General features: G+C 36.4%; 1 protein-coding gene across 6 annotated transcripts in view; it reads left to right on the forward strand.

Moving 5' to 3' along the window:
- Positions 1-21,171, forward strand: part of LOC131065664 (E3 ubiquitin-protein ligase makorin) — a 64,392-nt gene that overhangs the window by 27,180 nt on the left and 16,041 nt on the right. The gene's annotated exons all lie outside the window — the stretch shown is intronic.

The raw sequence follows: 21,171 nt of genomic DNA on the forward strand, positions 1-21,171 counted from the left end.
TGTCTGTGACGTGAAGGAGTTGCTATTGGTTCTAGGCGTGATTACATCATTACTGGCATACCATATCATTGCTTGAGTTGAACTCTGGATTGAAAGGTGACTACGACTGTGACTGATTTCACTAGACAACCTGCAATAATCTCCACTATCGGGAAGATCAAATATTCTTTTGTTTGGCGACTTCCAATGCCAAACTATACCTTCATGTTCATTCAACGGGGAATTAATGCAATCTATGTGGTGCCGATTGTGTAAGGTTACGCTCTGTTCTTTCCTGATTCAACTTTCAATGTGAATGATTTTGTAGATCGATTTTGAAGGTTATGATCTGATTACGTTTTATGTATTTGCCCTTGAAATTATAACATAAAGTAAATTCTTACAATTCAATTGGAAGGAAAGGCTGAATAAAATAGGTCTGGCATCTTTCAGTGGTATAACCTGAGTTATCTACAGCTTTATGTGAAATTATTTTGATGATAATGTGAAATCTATTACAAATTGTCCTATTGCATAAGTGGGTATATTTCAGTGGTATCACAGCCAAAATTGTGCCAGCCCGTGGGACGCTAAGGATGATCACAGAGATGGAAGAAAGGCATAATGAAATTGTAGCCTCTATAATTGCTAGTCGGTATAACAAATTTCAGAATGTTAAGAGTCTACTAACATTTCAGGAGTATCTAAGTCTGACAGGAAATATTATACCTCTGAATGAGGAGATTATCAGTCTTTGATGAATACTCAAGTGAACCAGACAGAGGATGTGAAGGCCACCGAATCTTTTGACAGGTACTACATAAGAAAAAGGAAAGAAGAAATGGATGTTGAATCAGAAACTCAACCAGAATCAAAAGAGGTTAAAAGGTTTGAGGAGTTTGCTTAAGACACATTTTCTAAATATAATGAATCAGAGGATTGTCTTAAAGATCGGTTGGATGGAGAGACTGAAATGAATAAGAAGAGTGAAGAGCCAAAATAAATATTTAAGGAAGAAGAAATATGGTCACAGAGATGGAAGAAAGGGATAATGAAATTGCAGAGAAGTGGGTAAAAATTGAGTTTGAGGGCAGTCCATTATAAGTGGTGAATGATTACAAATACTTGGGCCTAGACTTTCATAGCAACCTTAGTTGGGAAGCTTGTAGAGCGAAGAGGATACAATGGGGATGGAAAGCATTACACATGCTTCAAAACAGATGTAGATCAGCTGAGCTATGGGGTTGAAAAACCAGGAAAACGTTATTTGGGTTACTTGTTATTCCGGTGGTTCTCTATGGATGTGAGGTTTGGGGCAGCAACACCTCAATATCAAGATGGAGGCAAATAGAAAGATTACAAAGATACCTTAATATAAGCAACTTCAAAATTAAAACCATAGTCCCTTATGAGATCATCTTAGTGGAAGTTGGAGCCTTCCCAGTTGAGGCTGCTGCAATGATCAGGTTGCTAGGCTATTTGAAGAGAACAGAGAAAACAGAAATCACCATTGGCCCAAAATTGTGACAAAGGAAAAGTTAAATAGAATAAAAAAACACTTGGATGAAACAAAATATCAAGTGGCTGAGTAGATGGAGAATTAATTTGCACGAATGTCCAAATGGGAACCGTTGAAATCAATAAATATGTGAGAGAGAAAGTAAAAGTGGCATTGTGGTGAAAGCAACTTGGAAGAAAAAGAGAATACTACATCAATCATTTTAATTCCACATGCGAACATCAACAAAGACACTACATAGAGGCAGATATAAATTGGAAAGTAAAAATGCTAATTGCCTAATTAAGAACTAGCTCACACCATCTTAGGTGCGAAATAGGGAGGTGGAAAACACCCAAAGAGGAGTGGGTTGAAAGGGTTTGTCTTCTTTGCACGTTTGGATCAGTGGAAACGAAATGGCATTACATCATGGCTTTTTCAGCTTTTGATGACATCCAGAGCAAGTATACAGATATTTTTAAAGTTGAGTCAGGTGGCAGATTACTTGGTCAAAATTCACAGTAGAAGAAATTTGATCAGTAAGGATTAGTGGTCGCCCTTGGGCTGCTTCCTAGGTTGGTTGTCCAGATGGTTATTTTAAGATCTTTGTGTTGTTTTCAGTTTCGGTCCCATAGACTGCTTGGTCTTGTGGGCGTCATTAAAAATCTTCATTCATTCAAAAGGTTAAGAGTCTACTAACATTTCAGGACTATCTAAGTCCGACAGGAAATATTATACTTGTGAATGAGGAGATTATCAGAGTCTTTGATGAATACTCAAGTGAACTAGAGGATGTCAAGGCCACCGAACCTTTTGATAGGTACTACATAAGAAAAAGGAAAGAAAAAATGGATGCTGAATCAGAAACTCAACCAGAATCAAAAGGGGATAAAATATTTGAGGAGTTTGCTGAGAAGACTGAAATGAATAAGAAGAGCGAAGAGCCAGAAGAAATATTTAAGGAAGAAGAAAACTCAGAACTTACTATTGACGAAAAGATAGAAAAGAAAGAGGAATCAATTTCTTGTGATTTGCAGCTTACAAATGATCATGGGAGAGACAAAAATCAGTCATATGAGGATATGGTCAAGCAAGAATTAATTATTGCACCCACAAGTGGAAAACACTTAAATCTTCATGGCAACCACAAGGCTGAAGAAAATGCGTTCACGGAGTTGGCCAAACCAGCATTGATTGATCAGTTATGTGGAGGTATAAATCCTATTAATGCTACATTGCATGAATTAACTCTACATCTTATTGGTAAGTAACCAATTTGTGTTTTGGATAGTTTTGACAGTGATGATGTTCATACATATGATAGCAATACAAAAAATTGGTCATGTAGTGAGATTGATTTCCCTTGTTTCGTTGACATGATTACATTGGAGGAATACTTGTATTGTCTTAAAGAGCTGATTGTTTTGCCTAACATGAAGATTCTACAATTTGATAATGTGTGGTTTGTCATGGATACCTCACCATGGAGTTGGATGGAGGCAAAAAACATAACTGCTTAGGAAGTGCAGGTATGGATCAGCTTTATGACAGCTAAGGCAGCTAGGAGAACAGGTAACTTTCAGCTGGGCATACCCCATAGACCAGCACTTATGAAGAAGCAACCTATTATGGACAAAGATGGAATAAAGGACGATAGAGATGCTTTGAAGAAGCATGAACATGTTCCTGGTTTCCCGAGTTTGACCAGCAGTCCTTTGTTATCACATGAGCCTTACATGAAGGATACTTAAGAATGGATTGATAAGTATGAGGTAAAAGATAGAAATTCAGATTGCTCACAGTCTGATTTTGCATCAGCAGTTAAAGAAGAGCATGAGGTAATTGTTTCTACTCGGTTATGTTGGTAATCCTTTGATCGAGCCTGATATTGGCCTACCCTCCATACATGAATTATGTGGAAGAAATGTTGTGAAGGAAGCTGAGTTAGAATGGCACTATTATGAACATTTGTTTGAAGACGTTAGACTTCAAGAGTCACATCACTTGGAAGTTCAATTGAGGGTAAACAATGACATGATTACTGCTGCCCTAGCTCACTTGGGTGACACTCATAAGATGCTGGCAGATTATTGTTGGAAGAATCAAGGACACAAAGGTCTTGAAGGACTATCTCTTGCACCCTTACAGGTACTCATAGAAGCTTTAGCTGTGATGAAACTAAATCACATACATCTACTTTCAGATAGAGATCATCTCCTCAGCTTAACGATATATGCTTGGATGCTTTAAGAAGCAAAAAAAATGAAGTTGATAAGTTTTGCTTGGAATTGAGCTTGACACATTCATCAACATCTAAATCAGAATTTCAACCAACAATAGCAGGCACATTCAAAGAGAAACAACTTATATGAAGCTTGTGAGGAGTAGGTACGGGGATGAAGAATTTTTGGTATTTCAATCAGAAGTTGTTAGAAGAAGAAACAAAGTTATAACTTGCAACCATGGGACAGAAATTATGATAGGTGGTGCAGTTGGTTTTCAGTCGGAGACATCTCTTGAACCAGCACTTGTTGATGACCATCCACGTATGAAAGGAGAGGTGATTAGGATCTATGAAGACATCACACAAAGGCATGAGGAAAGGACTGATTTCCTGACTTGGAACAGCAATCCCTCACCTATGCATAATTATGAGTTGGCAGCCCTTACACATGAAGACAATCATGTTATGGAGCCTCCCAATGTTGGCATTCAAGATTTGAGAGTCAAACTTGAAGCATTTATTATGGATCCAAGCCACAAGAGGACTGAGTTTGTATATTTCAGCATGGAAGATGTAAAGAAGACACAAAGTATGTGTGAAGGATGGCTACAAAGAGCTAGGGAGGCAAAGTTGTTGGCTGCCCAAACAAGACAGCATTTACAAGATGTTAAGGAACACTGCAGTCATACAGAACAAGCAAGACAACAAAGAGAAGCCTATCTTCAATCACTATTTCTTCCAATGGAAGAAGACATGGAGATGGAACATACAGGGCATGAAACTCTTGAGTTAAGCGAGCAAGGATAACATTCAGATTGGTGTGGACAAGAGAAGAGGTATAATGGATTTTTTTTTGGTATATCTACTTTGCATCGTGAGGTTCATAAGTTTCCCCTTTTAGAGGATTCATTGAAAGTTCAAATCATAGAGGAAGATGGGATAGTTGAGCACACACTTGGTGGATCAGCCACTAGTGTTATACCTACACATGTAGAGGGAGGCATAAGTGTTTTGGTTGGGTTTTTGGTCATTCATGGAGAATTTGAGGAGTTATCTCTCCTAGAGGTTCTCATGGTAGAACTTACATTTTTTGGAGCAGCCTATGGAATGTACGTGGATGGGGGCATTGGTGATGCAGCTTTGTTTAAGTATGTTGAGTCTAGACTCTCTTGGAGAAGCTACTGTTACACTTCTACCTCATGATACATTATTGGAGTATGGAGTTACACAATTTTTTAGGGTATGAAGTGTGCATGATCAATGTTCTTTAGGTTGAGTGGCTTTTGCTTGGAGTGGATAAGTTTCAGTTAAGCCTTAGTACATGGCATGATGAAGCCACAAAGGTTTCAGGTTGTCTTTTGGGGACAACAACTGATTGGAGGAGTTGGAGAGGATTTTATCCTCTTTCTCTTATTGGAGGTTAGCTTATTGATGAACTCCCATCATCCTTTGTCATTAGAGGTACTTATTACTTCACTTGGAGTGAGGTTCTCAATTGGGTGGATGTTGTCTTGGTTTATAACAACAGCATATTGTGTGTTGACATAATTGGGTTTGCACTTAGGATGATCATTGATCACATACTTGGGAACTCATATAGATGTTAGTGGTCACCGAGCGTTGATGGCATGATTAGAGGCATCTGCCTCTCCACTTTTTGTCAGTGTGAGACTGATGATTTGGGATCCATTGAGTAGCTTGATAGTGGGAATGCTTCAGGGTTATAGAGTTGCAGATTTCAACACAGTTGGGTGCACCAAAGTGGAGCAGCGGAGTGGTACATTGTTTTTATATGGTTAATTTGGGATCTTGGTGGAGCAGCAAAGAATTGCTTGAAGACAAGCAATGTTTGGGTTGGGAGGACTGTAATGTCCCCAATTTGAAAAGTGACAATATATTAAATTGTTTTTTATTAAGTTGTCAAAAATAAATAAAATATCCAATGACTTAATATTAATTAATTTAATTAAAGAAACAATCAAATAATATTATAATGTCACTTTATTAAATATATTTATCCAAAAAGCTGGCCTATCTTCTAGATACTTCTTGAAGATCTTTATAAGGGGGTTACTGGTGATGTATTGGGCATGCTTTGGATTTGATAGATGACTTATGAATTTTGGAGACGGAAACCTTCAGGAGTTGACAAAAGAGTTGGATGAAAACCTAGTTCTTAATAAGGGGTGGATTCATGATAGAGTACACATCTGTGCCAAATTTGTGAAGTCTCCATTGGAGACAAATTCGCAAAAATAAGGGCTTTGTAGATACAGAGGCTCGATATTATCCTATGGTGAATTTCTTTTATCGTTAATAGTGGGATTTGTATATTATTAGCAAGGTGCTTGGCTGCCTGCTTGATCGAATTATAAATCTGATTTTGGTATGCTGCCTCAATAATATTCTTTCGGGTTGAAGACTTTATATCTACTATTGGATATTCATATATCATTTGTGAAATAGTAAGGAGTGGTTTATACAGTAAAATCGTGGCTTTCTTAATATAAGCTGATATATTAAGGTGGAATACTTGTTCGGCTTTTCTATCATTGAGGGAGATTGTATTTCATATCAGGCGGTTCTCATTCAACATTTAGCCACTATCTAAAGTTTGGCAAGGGGAAACATTTGAGAATAATATTTGTCAGCAAGCTAATAAACTGAAGCTGTGCTTTGATTATTTGATGGCTATTTCATTATAAGTCTATTCAATTAAAGGAGGAATATTTAAGCAACAGGCAGCAATAAACTTTCGTCTTTCCCATGCTGGCTGTGAGTGCTTTCCTTCTTGAAGTGCATAACAATTCATTGAGGATGTAGAGGCTTAATTTGAGCGCAACTTGTCCATTAGCAATCATGGTTCTATTCTCGATCAGTTTGTCTGTGACACAGAGTTGCTATTGGTTCTGGGTATGCTTACATCATTGTTGGCACACCACATCGTTGACTGAATTGAAGTCTAGATTGAAGGGGGACTACGGTTGTGACTGATTCTTGAACTTGAAACGGTGTTGGATGAGGGAAAAAAGGGTTAAGAAACAAGGTCATCCCAGAATACTCGGTCAAATGGAAGAATCTCCCAGTAGAGGATGCAATATGGGAGGGAGTAGAAATCTTTGAGCACCTGAATCTGAAGTTGCTTGGAGACAAGCAATATCTTGGAGGGGAGGACTGCCATGTCCCCAACTAAAACGGTTATTTCTAGGCAAATGGCAATTTAGAATAAGTGTTTTATTAACACTATTTTTAATATATAAGGCCGACATCCTTAGTGGAGTTGGCAGATTGTCTATTTGAGGTTGAGTAGCTCATGTGTGGGCATGCTTGTAGATCTGTTGTTTACACCTCTAAGCATGTGGGTCATCTGGGATACAAATCCTTAGATAACCAGCAAGGTAGGACAAAATCCTTGGCTTTGCATAACAAATTAGCAGCACCAAATAGCAAGTAATTATCAGTCCCTTGATTCATTGTAAGTAGTTCATAGAATAGAAAGGAGGAAATTACATTATAACATGGGGGCCTAGTGGATGCAACTGAAGTTGCAGAAGACATATCAACACACACACTCGCAGCTAGAGGAAATCAATGCCACTTTAAGGTGCCATAACACCATTCAACTTGGGCGGATTACATTTAGAGACGCAATTCATACCTCTAGGCAACAACAAACAATAAACAGTCATTCACCTTGGTGAAGGAAGGATTTTAGGTGGCAAAAGGGAGAATTGTTAGGTTCAAAATCAAGTCTGGGCAAGCTAACATGAATTCATCAAGTCACCACCTGATTACCTCTCCTACGCAGCCCAGGAAGTAGACATACTTTGTTTCGTGTCCCTAGACACCGGTGAGGTAAAGGTTATTGATTAGGAAAAGCCATCAAGGATCAAGCTATATAACTGAGTCATATTTCGAGCCCAACAACTTTGCCAGTCTAGATTGCAGAAGACTATTTTTGTAACATGTAACATGTCATTCGAAATGTATAGCAATTTTAAGTTTGAATTTGCTAAATTGCGCTAGCTGTATGAATGTATTTGTGGCTTTCTATTTTGAATATCATTAAGCGACTGTGGTTATTGACTGGTGAATCAAAGTCTACCGGTTTCCGTTTGTAATATCTGATAACTGTGCAAAATATACAAGGTTGCATGGGTACGGGGGTTCTTGGAGACGTTGGGTACCGGTACTGGTACTGGTACGGCTATTTTTTCAAAATAGGAGACATGGGTACTTGGAGATGCCAATTTTTTTTTTTAATATAATTTAATAATTTATAGAAAATCTGAAAAATCTGATGACATTGAACTTTCAAAACAAGAAATAACATTAAGTATTAACTATTAACTATGAAGTTTAGGATCAAAATGCCATACAATCATTGTGTCATAGTTTCAAAGTTCAAACTGATTAGTGATACTGATTACATATTGAAGATAGCTTGATAAACAGCAAGCTGATACACAAACCAAAAACTGAAAGCAAAAATCAGAAATTTTATATTTATAATTTACTCTTCTTCGCCATGATCATCCATATCAAGGTCATCAGCTATGAGGCTCTCCAAATAGTCATCACTCTCGAATTCGGGTTCCTTTGATGGTAGAATAACAGGGGGTAAATCAGCTAGTCCATCTGCTTCAACCACTTCATCTACAATGGCTGCAACTTCTCCATCAGGTGAAATTTGATCCCATTTTGCCGAAGGACCCTCATTGTATCCAGGATCCACACGAGAGAGAAGACGAAGTGAGCTATGAATGTACACTAGGTTCTCTGCTTTCTTTGATCCTAATCGGTTCCTCTTTAGTGAATGAATGAACCCATAAGTGCTCCAATTTCTTTCACAAGATGAAGAGCTAGCCACTTGTGAGAGCAATCGTATTGCAAATGATTGCAATTTAGGGGCTTCACTTCCATGATTCCACCACCACTCTATAGGGTCTTTCTTTACTTTCATATCATATATAGCTTCCACATAAGCAAAATCACCTTGCCCACGTGAAAACTTATTCCATTGAGTCCTCATAACTGAAGCTTCCTCACCTCGGCCATAGATCTTTTTAACCGCAGCCCAAAAGCTCTCCATTACCTCTCTATCCTGATGTGGAGCTCTCTTTTTGGTCACTTCTATATCATACCATTTAGGATTAAGGGCATAGGCAACACAATGAAGAGGTGTGTTAAGTTTGTTCCACCTTCCATGTAACTTTTCTTCTATCAAAGGATATAGAGAAATATCTTTTGCATCAGTTATCTTCTTTACTCTTTCGCACATGGAATCTATTGCTTCATAAACCTCTCCCAAACATGCCTTATCTGAATCTGCAAATTTGATCACCTCACATATGGGCTTAATAAAGTCCACAACAAACTTAACATTAACCAAAAATGCTCATCAAGGACCATAGCTCTCACCTCAACTGCAATATCTGATGTAGATTGTTTCCAAGCTGCCCATGCATCACTAACAACTGTGGAACACAAAGCTCCTTTGACTTCACAAAGGCGGTCAAGAAGAATGAAGTAAGAAGCAAAACGTGTGTCAGTAGGTTTGAGAAGTTCCACCTTGGCAAATTTACGATAAATGGCTTGTGTGTGGTGATGGTTACATATGAACATTTGTATCTTTCTGCCCTTCTCTATGAGATCTGAAATCCATTGGAACTTGCCAATATCCTTGAGAGCATTATTGAATGAATGCACACAACATGGTGTCCAAAATATCTGCCTGTACCTCTTTTGCACCAACATGCCTGCTGCTTTACAAACAAGGGCAACATCCGTAACAACTTGGATTACATGTGATGCCCCCACCTCCTCAATGCTGTCACATAGCTGGCTATGAAGAAATTTTGCATTTTTTTCTTGCCCTGAACAATCTATTGCCTTCAAAAAATAAGGCCCTTTGCTACATGTTACCATGATATTAAGTAGTGGATGATTCCTAACATTTGTCCACCCATCCATCACAATACTACATCCTTCTTGAGCCCACACTCTTTTCAATGGTGCAGTTTGTTCCTCTAATCGACTTTTTTCTTTATCAACAAGAGTAGTGCGAAGCTTCTCATACCCAGGTGGTTTATAGCCTGCTGGTACATTATTGATAGCACGAACAATCTCTTCATAGAATGGAGAGCGAGCCACATTGAATGATATTCCATTTGCATAAAAGAATTGTCCAATGGCTGCATCAACTGCTTCTCGTCCTTGCACATCAAACAATCTTCCAATGGGGTTTGTGCTGCCAATGTGTGGTCTTTTGGGAGCCAGTTCAGTTGCTAAACCTCTAGAAGTCACATCCACCTCTGACTCTATATCATGACTGTAAGTTGTAGTAGTTGCCCCTGTTGTTGAAGCATGAGAGCTTCGCATAACAACTTTCCCATCAACCCCTTCCTGTTCTTTCACAGCATCATATCTTTCACACTCATTTGTACAAACTTCAACACCATTACATGGCAAGTGGAGGAAATGAGCCTTCACCCTCGTGTAGGTACCTTTCCATCCCAAATTACAAAGTTTGCATTTGATGGTGGTTGTTCCACCTGATCCTTTCGGCCCTAGAACACGATCAACATACTTCCATAGTGGGTACAACCCTTGTCTTCCTCCACCTAACATTTTGAATGATGAATCTGAATAAAAAATTAAAATTAAAATGTTAAAAACAAAAAAATAGCTGATGGACTAGCTGATTTACCTGGTACCCCTGTTATTCTACCCAAAACGTGTATTTGCAGGTTTGAGTATATAATTTTTTTAGTAATTTTAAATTTACTAGAAATTATTATATAATTTTTTAATTTACTAGATTTTTTTTTACTAATTTAAGAGTAATTTCTGGTAAAATTTTTTTACTACTAAGTAATACACTAATAGTAATACTGTATTATACTATTAGACTATTCGTATATTAAAAAAATTTAAAAATTAAATTAGAAATATACAAACTATTGTCTTATTTTATCACAATTTATATTTCACGGTATATAAACTATGAAATGTGAATGTATCAAACATTCACAGTTAAAACTTAATATACTGTGAATCGCATGTATATAATTTATAAACTATAAAGTATATACTACAGTCTATATATTATAAAGTATAAACTAAAAACAAATTCACATTTCACAGTTCATATACTGTGAAAAATAAAAAACGACGTGTAAGCAAAAACGGTGAAAAAATTAAAATTTAAAAGCCGAAATGGAATGTGAAATTTAAAAAACCCGTTGTCAGCTGCAAATCGCGTCAAAGCCTCTTGGAAATCGCATCAAAGCCTCCTGGAAATCGCGTCAAAGCCTCCTGCAAATCGTAAAACCAGTGTTCGCAACTTCGCGCGACGCAACTCGGCTGCAACTCGTGTTCGCGTGACACAATCTGTGTTCGCGTTGGGGTTTTTTTTTACTTTCTGGCCACCGTATGTGGTTGTGACGTCGCGCTTTTAGGGTTTTTTTTAACTTTTATCACGTTTTTTTTATTTATTTTATTTTTTTCGGCGCGGATACGCTAGGAGACGCCCTGCCGACTCCCACCCACGTCTCCTGTAACTGGAGACGTATCCACTGGTGCCTCCTGCATGGGATACGCGAACCAGTATTTGGTTTGGGTCTCCAAGGGTTCGGGGTACGTTTCCCTGCAACCTTGAAAATATATCTGTTTATTTTGAGTACAAAATTTATAATGTTCGGAGATGATATTTTAGTAATATAGTTTTCTGTGTTACAAGAATTGGTAATTCTGAGTGGAACATTTCAAATTTGTCTCTTGTTCCATAGTTGGAAAATATAATTGTGGACCCCTCTCGATCTTTGTTGTAAGGCAAAGTAATAGGACTCCTTGATTTCAACTCTTTTCAATTTTTTTTTTAAAGGCATTTATGGAGGGTTAACAAAAGCGCATGTAGTCTTTGGGGTGGTTCCCACATACAAGAGGTAGAAGCAAACAGGAAACACACTCTGAGTCATATGAGAGAGGATCTACACCTCTTGTAGAAGAACATGCTCTCTAAGAGCATTAAAAATTTATTGTATTGGCCTTGGTGTGCCAATGCTTTTGAAGAGCCTATTGCTGAGGCGAATGTAGAGGGATTGTGTATTACTTTTGAAGAGGAAGTAAGGCTCATCTCATATGAGCAAGCCTTTTCGGCTATTTATTGTGTGATTGTTGTACATTTTGTGTGAGAACAGGAACTTGAGCTTGAGTAAGAAGATTCTTTTAGTGAACTCGTGGCTGCACCATTTGTTGATGCTAGAGATTCCTTCCCTTTCTTGGATGTAATCAGTGATAAGATTGAGTCTTTGCATCCTTTTGAGTTCATTTGGCTTGATTTTCTTCAATATGCATTTGATGACATCATTGTTCAAGAGGAAGTAAAATGCACCACATGTGAAGAAAAAGAGGTCCTCCTTGAATTTGATGATAGTATTCTGAGTTCTATTTGCAACTCCTCTTGAAAGATTTCCAATGGTTTGGGGAACTTGTGTGCACTTCAAGCAAATTTGGGTGGTCCTTGCTTGTATGTGAGAGGAAGCTGGAGGGAGGCATGTTTTGGATCCTTTACATTTGTTAATTTTGGATCTTAACTCTCTCATGATTGGTGGTTCATGTATAAGATTTGAACAACAATTTGAATTTGCGCATTTTACACAAGCCAAGCACAAAACAACAAAATGGTTTAAGTGTGTGTTGTTATTTGTACACCGCCATTAGCTATTCATCAATTATTCCAGACTTGCACTATATAATCCATTCATTGGAAGTGGCAACTATTTGTTCCTAATTATTAATAATCACAACAATGTTGGTGGATAGCTCTTTTCTATGTTTGTTAATTATATGCTTTAGCATCAAGTAAATGTTGTTGGGTTTGCGTTTGGTCCTTTTGCACCTTAGCTCTGCTAGTCATTTTGCTTTTGGACCTCGCTTTGATGGTTTATGACCTTTTCTTTGCACGGTGGTTCCCTCCTTTGTCTCTAGAATGTTGCTAGATGGTCATGGATTCCTTTCTCTATGGTATGGATTTTAAATGTTGATAGTGTGTTGCAGGTTGATTTGTTTTACTATTGAATCTTTGGTATGGTGTTGGTGGATTCTTGTATGTCTAGGGTATGTGGTGGATCATTCCAAGATTCCTACAATATTTACCTTTGGTCATGGGTTAAATTCTATATTGCAGAGATTGGATTAGCTTCTTATTCACCTTGAGGTGGGTTTGAGAAAGTGCATTGGATTTTTGATTTTATGCTTTTGAACAAGAGGTTGTTAGAAATGCATTGAATACTGCACTTGAATTTTAATAAAAGACCCATCTTATAATTTTTTTTGAAGCATATGCCATATATCATGTTGAGTGGGAGTGATTTGTGGCAGCCTCTTTAAATAAATATAATAGTTACCCTTGCCTCTGTAAATAAGGAATTTGGGGCAAGTAATCGAATAAGAGGATCACTATATGGATATAGATTCATTTCAAATCCCACTTGTTGGATTTGTTCTTATAATCTATGGTTGTGGATTGTCTTTTGTTTTAAGGGTGAACTATAGATTTCCAAGTCTCTCTCTTCTAGAGGGGGCATTTTAAAGGAGATTGGTTGTACTCTTGACATTTCCTTGTCTTTTGGTCTTGGTTCCCTTACAGAGGTTGAGCATACTCTTTGGGTGTTTGATATTCATATTGAAGTCCACACACATCCCTTTGACCCTTAGTTGTAAGAAAAACTTTCTTGTACATGAGTTTCGTGTTGTGATTATGTAACGACCATTGAACTAAACACTAAAGATCTAAACTCAATTTACTTTTCACAAGTTGAAAATCAAAAGGTATTAAATCATGAATTTTTTTTCACAAACAATCATTTAATTGAACGCATAAATATATTCACATGATTTTTTTTGGAAAGGTAATCATTTCTTTTCACTATATTGAAAATTTAATACATTACATAGCATAAACAAAGATTGCCAAAGTTACTCACTTAGGAATTTTGTATCTGCCTCGCAAGCCTCGGCTAGTCAACTGCAGGAGGGAGAGCATCATCCGAGCGCTATTCCTCCAACCATAGACCAATGGGCTCCCGCACACCTTCCAACTAGAAGTGGCCCCACCCTTCATGAGGAGTATAGACAAGGGGACCTATCTCGAGCCATCTAAGTACTAGTGTTGTGTGCCACATATCTCTTTCTGACCATACTACTTTAGACTATCTTCTAACTAAGTATGACCAATTTGGAAGATCTATGTTTCGACAACACTTGTGAACTGACTAGTCGCATGCAGTGACTAATATGACACTTCGGCCAAAGTTTTATTTTAAAACAGTCATAATTTCACTCACCTCTTACTCGACTTGGAGACTACTTAGTCCTAAACCAAAAATGAGTTTCATTAAAGTACACTTATTTAAAATAGACTCCCTCTTTGCTATCTACAATCTTGGTTCTGGGCTACCACCCTTAGTCAGATGCGAAAGTATGTATAAGACTTCTTAATAATGTAAATTGCAAACATGTAAACTTGGAAACATAACTCTTCGTCTGGAATCCATTTGACCAAATTTCCTTAATTGGACTAATGAGTAACTTCTTGTATTATCTTGTAACTAGAAACTAGAAATTAGACCATAGCTTCTTGAGTATATAGGTATCTCAAATATACTGTCATGATACTTATCCAGTGTTCATCAATAAAACAAAAAATTCCTTTCTAAAGAGGAGAACAACTCTTATGTTCTATAACTCTCACAAAATAATATATAAATGACTTCCAAGCAGGTAGAGATCATGCCTGGATAATGCTTTGAAAAATTTGAGATGAGAGAAGACGCAAGACTTTGAATCCTTCACAAAGTAAGTTCCTCCAATGTCTCTCCCAAATTTCTCAAGTAGACAAGATGAATGCAAAAAGCTCTCTTCTCTATCCTTACTATGAATGAGAGAACACCAAACTGGCTAATTTCCGTTGTGAAACAAAACTAATTCTCCTTTAACAGCCGGAACCGTGACCATGAAAATGGCTCCTTCTTTAGTGAGATTATATGAACAAATGCTTGAACCAAAATATGTAATTGCTATGGGAGCCTGTACTATTACAGGAGGAATGTTTAGTACAGATTCTTATAGTACCGTTCGCGGAGTAGATAAGTTAATTCCTGTGGATATCTATTTGCCGGGTTGCCCTCCTAAACCAGAAGCTATTATAAATGCTATAATAAAACTTCGTGAAAAAATAGCTCAAGAAATATCTGAAGATAGAAACGAGTTTCAACAAGGAAAGAGGTATTTCACTAGAAAACATAGGTTTCATTTTGGATCCAGTATTCTTATTGAAAATAAGGAGGAGAAGTTTTTTCATCAATCTTATGAATCTCGGTTTGAGTCGACTTTAGAGATAACTCCCAAAACATCTGAACCCATTTCAAAGATATCATACCCTTTAAAAAATTTGAAGAAAATATGAGAGGTTGTTGGCGAATGAATAATCGTTAGTAAAAAGTAACGAGCAGGAAATAAAAAATAAATTTTAAAAATTCCATTAGAAATGTCAAATCCTTATACAGATACTTTGACAATAAATAGTAATCAAATGCAAGGTCGATTATCTTCTTGGCTAGCCAAGCATAAGTTAGCTCATAGACCTTTGGGTTTTGATTACCAAGGCACAGAAACATTATAGATCAAAGCCGAGGATTGGGTCTCTATAGCCGTTGCTCTATCGATTGAACCATTCTTTCTGACATTTTCTCCAACTTGATGAATGCTGGGTAATTGTATCTTGCGTTACATTATTCAATTTTATCCAATTTGTTCGAATTGGATCTTTTAAATTGCGACTTAATGTTTCGATTAAATAGATTCTATTTAATATTTTTCGTAATTCAAAATTGAATTCCAAATAGTATTTATTCCATACTTTTTGTAATTTCAAATAGTATTTATTCCATACTTTTTGTAATTTCAAATAGTATTTATTCCATACTTTTGTCAATTGAAAAGAATATCTATTGAATGTTTTTACGAATTCAATATAGAATCTTTTCAATACTTTTTTCCATTCCAAATAATACTTCTGGAACGATTTTGAAAAAGCATACTCATCCAGTACAGTTTCGGATTCTAAATCGTCCAATGCAGTTTCAGATTCTAAATCGTCCAATACAGAATCTGATTTTAAAGAATACTTGAGTATTCATTAAATACTTTTGATAAAAAGACGTTCTTCAACAAATGGAATCTCTTAAACGTTTTTTCAAAATGCTCGTCAATTTGAATCTTGTATTTATTCGATATTAGTTGAATGAAAATTTCGATGTTATCATCCTTTGCTATTTGATTTGTATATTTATTATCTTTATTAAGAATATTGAGTAGCATAAAGAAAGAATGATGCTTTAATTTATCTCTGTAATTGAAGATCTTGTTCAATAATATATTCTTGTTAAGTTCATATAATTCATTCATGCGATAATCCACATCCAGGACAATTTCATTATAGTAACCCTGATTAGGCTTAGTTATTGATAGAGTAAATTGATCTGTTATTTTAAGAACAAATTTTTTCAATTGAAAATCATCATTTAATGTTAATTCTTCTTTATTTTGATCACAGGATGAAGAAGATCTTGAAGATAAATTCTGATTCAGAAATCGAATACAATTTAATTGGTTTATCTCTTTTCTGAGATTCCATCCGGGATCTGATAAAATATCATAATTTGTAGAAGGATTTTTAAGAAATGTTTTAACCTTCCATAGATCAACTATTCTATTCTTTTCTAATCCCCTGAAATATTGAAAAGCGTCTTGCCGCCCTTTCAACAATTTTAATTTTTCATTGGGTTTCTTAGTATAATTAATACTTATAGATGATTCATCTATTGACAAATCATCAAAGAACCCTTTGAAAAATTCCGATTCTGAAAAGGAATAAGATTCTCTTATTCGATCTGATTCTTCTTGTTCCATTTTTTCTTGGAACATTTCTTCCAATATTTTCTTACATTTATCCCTTATTTCCTTGATTTTTTGCAGTTGCTCTTTGTAGTTTTCGATTTCTTCAACTCTTTCTTTCCTTTCTAAAATTATGGAATCTTCTGATCTTGAAGAGAAATCAAATTCTTCTGTTTGAACTAATTTTTTTTCTAGTTGCTCAATTTCGTTTTCTAGTCCCTCAAGCACAAAGTAAGTGTGTGCCTTTTCTCAAAAACACCCCTTTTTATGTGTGAACGAGAAGAAATTATTTAGCTATTGAAGCCTATCCTTTTCCCCATGAAAAGTTCAAAGTTTGTATTTTTTAACCATAATATGTGGGTCGGTTTAAACTGAAATAACCCCCACATGGTCCTATTAAATAGGCTTATCAAAATAATTTTAAATGTCCACTCCCTATAACCGACCTTGTGGTGCTATTAAAGGGGGTGGGGGGGTTGGGGGCGGTTTAAGAAGTTTGTTTACCCATACTCCATGTGACTAGGGTGTGCAAGAAACTAACCCCACTCCCATGTCAGTAGGGTGCTCCACCTTTCATGGTGGTCACCCCTCCTCACCACTACCACTTACGTGGTATTTACCACCCTCTTTACTATGAGGTGTTTATCACACCTACTCACCACTATGTGGTGTTATTAACTATTAACATGCCCTTAAAAACCTATTCATTAATATTTTGTATGTATGCATATATATATATATATATATATATACACACACATACATACATGTATGTATATGTATATGTATGTGTGTGTGTGTGTGTGTATTTTAAATAACAAATTTGATATATTCGAAAAGCAATATTTTATATTATTATATACTTACACATAAATATATACATATTGTTGAACCCACTGCAGGACTGAGAGGGGGGGGTGGGGGGGTGAATTAGTTTGGATCTTTTAAAACACTGATCTATCAAACTTTAAGCAACATTTAACCATTTTACAGTAACAGTGAAAAAAATCAACCATCAACACATGGACACCAGATATATATGGAAAACCTAACAGGTAAAAACCACGGTGAGAGTCACACTCACAATATAAATAACATTGATTACAATGTTTTATTCTTATTGCCAAGGTGCATGCACCTGATGGGCTTTCAAGGCTAAGGTGCACAACCTTTGGGCAAGATATAATGATTTGCACAACTAAAACTCACTGCTTCTAGGTAAGATACAAAAAGCTGCCAAGAGACTCACTTTCTTTTGACGACAAAAGAAATAGCATAACTAAAATGAAAAGGATCTCCTGATCATGAAATTGTACTTGAACCATTGTGTCAAGCAACCAATATCACGGCGAACACATTTGACATCAACCACTATCTTAAAACCCTGACACACTGAATATATCATCATCAAAGCGCTTCACAAATTGACTTCCGCATATTTGCAATACCAAATCTGCTTGCACATCATTCACATCCACTTCACATCAATTCACACACATTTCATACTCAACTCATACATCCACACATCTATATATATACAAGATAGGTCAATGAAACCCCATTTAAGGGTTGGCCACAAACATAATATACAATATTACATAAATTAGGCCACCCAAACCGAAAATATCTGATGCGGTCCACTTCAAGAGAAAGAGGGGACCCAAATACAACATATTATGCTCATAGATTTGTTTCCAAAGAACCGCATGCGTTAACACATCCTCCAAAGTCGGTACTAAACATAACGTGTAGAAAATAATGAATTTCAATAAACAGCCGGCCCAAAAACATTTTCCGAGGAAAATTACACCTTGTGGATCTACACCTACCATAGAGAGACCCATATAAACGGCCAAGTATAACCACCAAAGCAAATCTATCACAAAAGAATGTGATTTGGGTAAGATAAGCCAACCAAAACAGCAAGAGCACAACATAACTCAACATGCCGATCACAAAACATCATAACTTCACTTGACGAGCAAGTGAGCACTAGAGAATTGAATTGAAACATTGCACCAAGGAAATAAACATGTCCACCGAACTGCAATGATTCCACATATCCGGAAGCCACCAAGCATTTTCCAGATCAATTTGATAGACACCCTCGTTGTCAGAGATCAACAACAAACTTCTACAATCCGAGGAACTGAAAACCTGATAATGTAGCATTCACAGAGCTCATACATTATATTTAGAACCACAAAACATAACCTTCACCAACCAGAGGAATGCAGAGCATTCTATGAGTGGGGCATTAAATACTCTTTCTTGCATATTGAACTTGCCACAACTGTAACTTTTTGGAGACACTTCATACATATTTGCCAAGCACTATATAAACATCTGAATGTATACACCTCTGATCACCAATTCCTGTTATCAAAATCAACAACACCACAAACTCAACAGCAACACTAGACAAAGAAACCTGCATCAAACTCAACATCAACACCAAACAAAACCTGCATCAGTACAAGACTATCTCTGGATCAAACTCCATCTAGAACAACGAGTTTGACATCAATGACAACATAACTCAGATTTCCAACACCATACATACATTTACGTATTTCTCTTATGTATGTATATATGTATATTGTTTGTAATATAAAGTCACATTCATTTATATATATACATATATCTATAGACACATTCCTTTATGGATATATGTATAAATATATTTACGCTTATAACATATATATGTTTACATATAACAGTACCTTGAAAAGGTGATATGATCTCTATGGTAAACCCCAATAATGAAAGAGAGATTTAATGCAAAGAAAAAGACCGACGCAAGGTCGAACACTAGGGTCTAACAAAGACAACTTACAAAACGGAATTGACCTATTACAAACTGATTGCGACACTTACTCTTGACCATTGCAACTTAACTGTGTGCGTGCAGGTCTCAAGACGGCATTGACAGATTTTCCCTCTGTCTATACTCCTCTCCTAGATGATACTCTCCATGTTCTTTTGGTAGGATGAACTCGACGAAATCCTTCCTGGATATCACTTGGACGATCAAACACATGATTAGACCACTTTCATACATAAAGTCATATTCCATAATAAAACTCTTTTGTATTTCAAATTCATTCCAAAATGAACAATTTAATCTGTCTTTCATTGTGAGTTTCAAAACACATTAGAAACCAAATTGACATCATAACACATCATTAATGACGATTCATCCAAATTCATAGTAATTCTACCTTTATAATATGAAAGCTAAAAGTAAAAACCATTCAGAGTTGGAATGAAATACTAAACAAAATTTGGGGATGTAACAGATTAAGTGTATAATTTGGACATCTGATGTTCATGTTGCTTTGCTAAATCTCTTCTTACCCTTTGAGTTTATGATTTTGCATTCTTTGTAGCTTGTGTTCTTTTGTATTTCGATTTATGTTTAGCAGAATTTTTTGCTCTTTATTCTGGCTCATTGCCTCTTTTAATGTTTATGTATTTCTTTTAAACACTTGACTTCTTTGATATGTTTTCTTGTCTTGTGAATACTAGTTTAGGATGGTGTTAAAATAGGGTACATAAGCGCTGACCTTCAGAGGTTGCTCAGGTAGTGAAGCTGGCCTGAGCTTTCCCATTATTATGGTTTGTCCCCATTCTCAATTCACACCAAGAAATGTGGTTGGAATTCATTAGGCTGTATTGAAGACAATCAGTCTTTCCTTTGATACTTTGGCCATAATGTCAGTTTTTGAATCTGAAATAGTTGTAGAATACTAACCCATATGGCTTTAGAGGGATCTCAATCCCCCTGTTTAAATATATGGCTTTAGAGGGATATAAATCCTCCCGCTTAAATGATGTTGGCTCTCAAGGATGTAGTTACTTCAATGATTTTGTTCCCATTTTTCCCAAAAATAGTTGACACATGAAGGACTTTGGTTTTCATGTCTCCCTCTTTTAGCCCTTCCAGTCTAGACTTCTTTCATTATATTTCTTTCATATGCATGATTATGCCAAGATCCCCCATTATGTCCTACTAATTTATTTTCTCATCCCATCAGCTCCTATGAGACAGTGACTTCAAGTCTCATTGGAGCTTGTGTTTGTCTTGAAAATTTGTTTCAAAAGTTTCTGTTCCATTTATTTGCTTCTCTTTCCAAATTTTTCAGTTTTTGTATCAGCAAGGTTGTCCTGATCCATTTGCATCAGTTTTCCAGGATTTGAGTTCTCCTTCAAAGCCTGGGTTGAGGAACCATCCGAGGCTTCCCACAGAGGGAGGAAAATGGGCTAAATCTGATCCTGCAATGAGGATGACCCTAAGTAAATTTCAGGCCTATGGGGATTCATTTCAGGCTGGGTAAAAAGTGGTTCAATTTCTTATCAATTAACTGATCACTATATCTTTTGTTTCTCTAGGTAACTAACCCTTCAAATGGGTTCCACATCAGGGAGACCCAATTTGGTAAAGAATAACTGGAATCCACTTGAGTCACCTTTTCCGTACTTTAAGTCTTGTCTGGGGATTTTAAAATAG

This window comes from Cryptomeria japonica, chromosome 1 (genome assembly GCF_030272615.1).
Source record: "Cryptomeria japonica chromosome 1, Sugi_1.0, whole genome shotgun sequence".
NCBI lineage: Eukaryota > Viridiplantae > Streptophyta > Pinopsida > Cupressales > Cupressaceae > Cryptomeria > Cryptomeria japonica.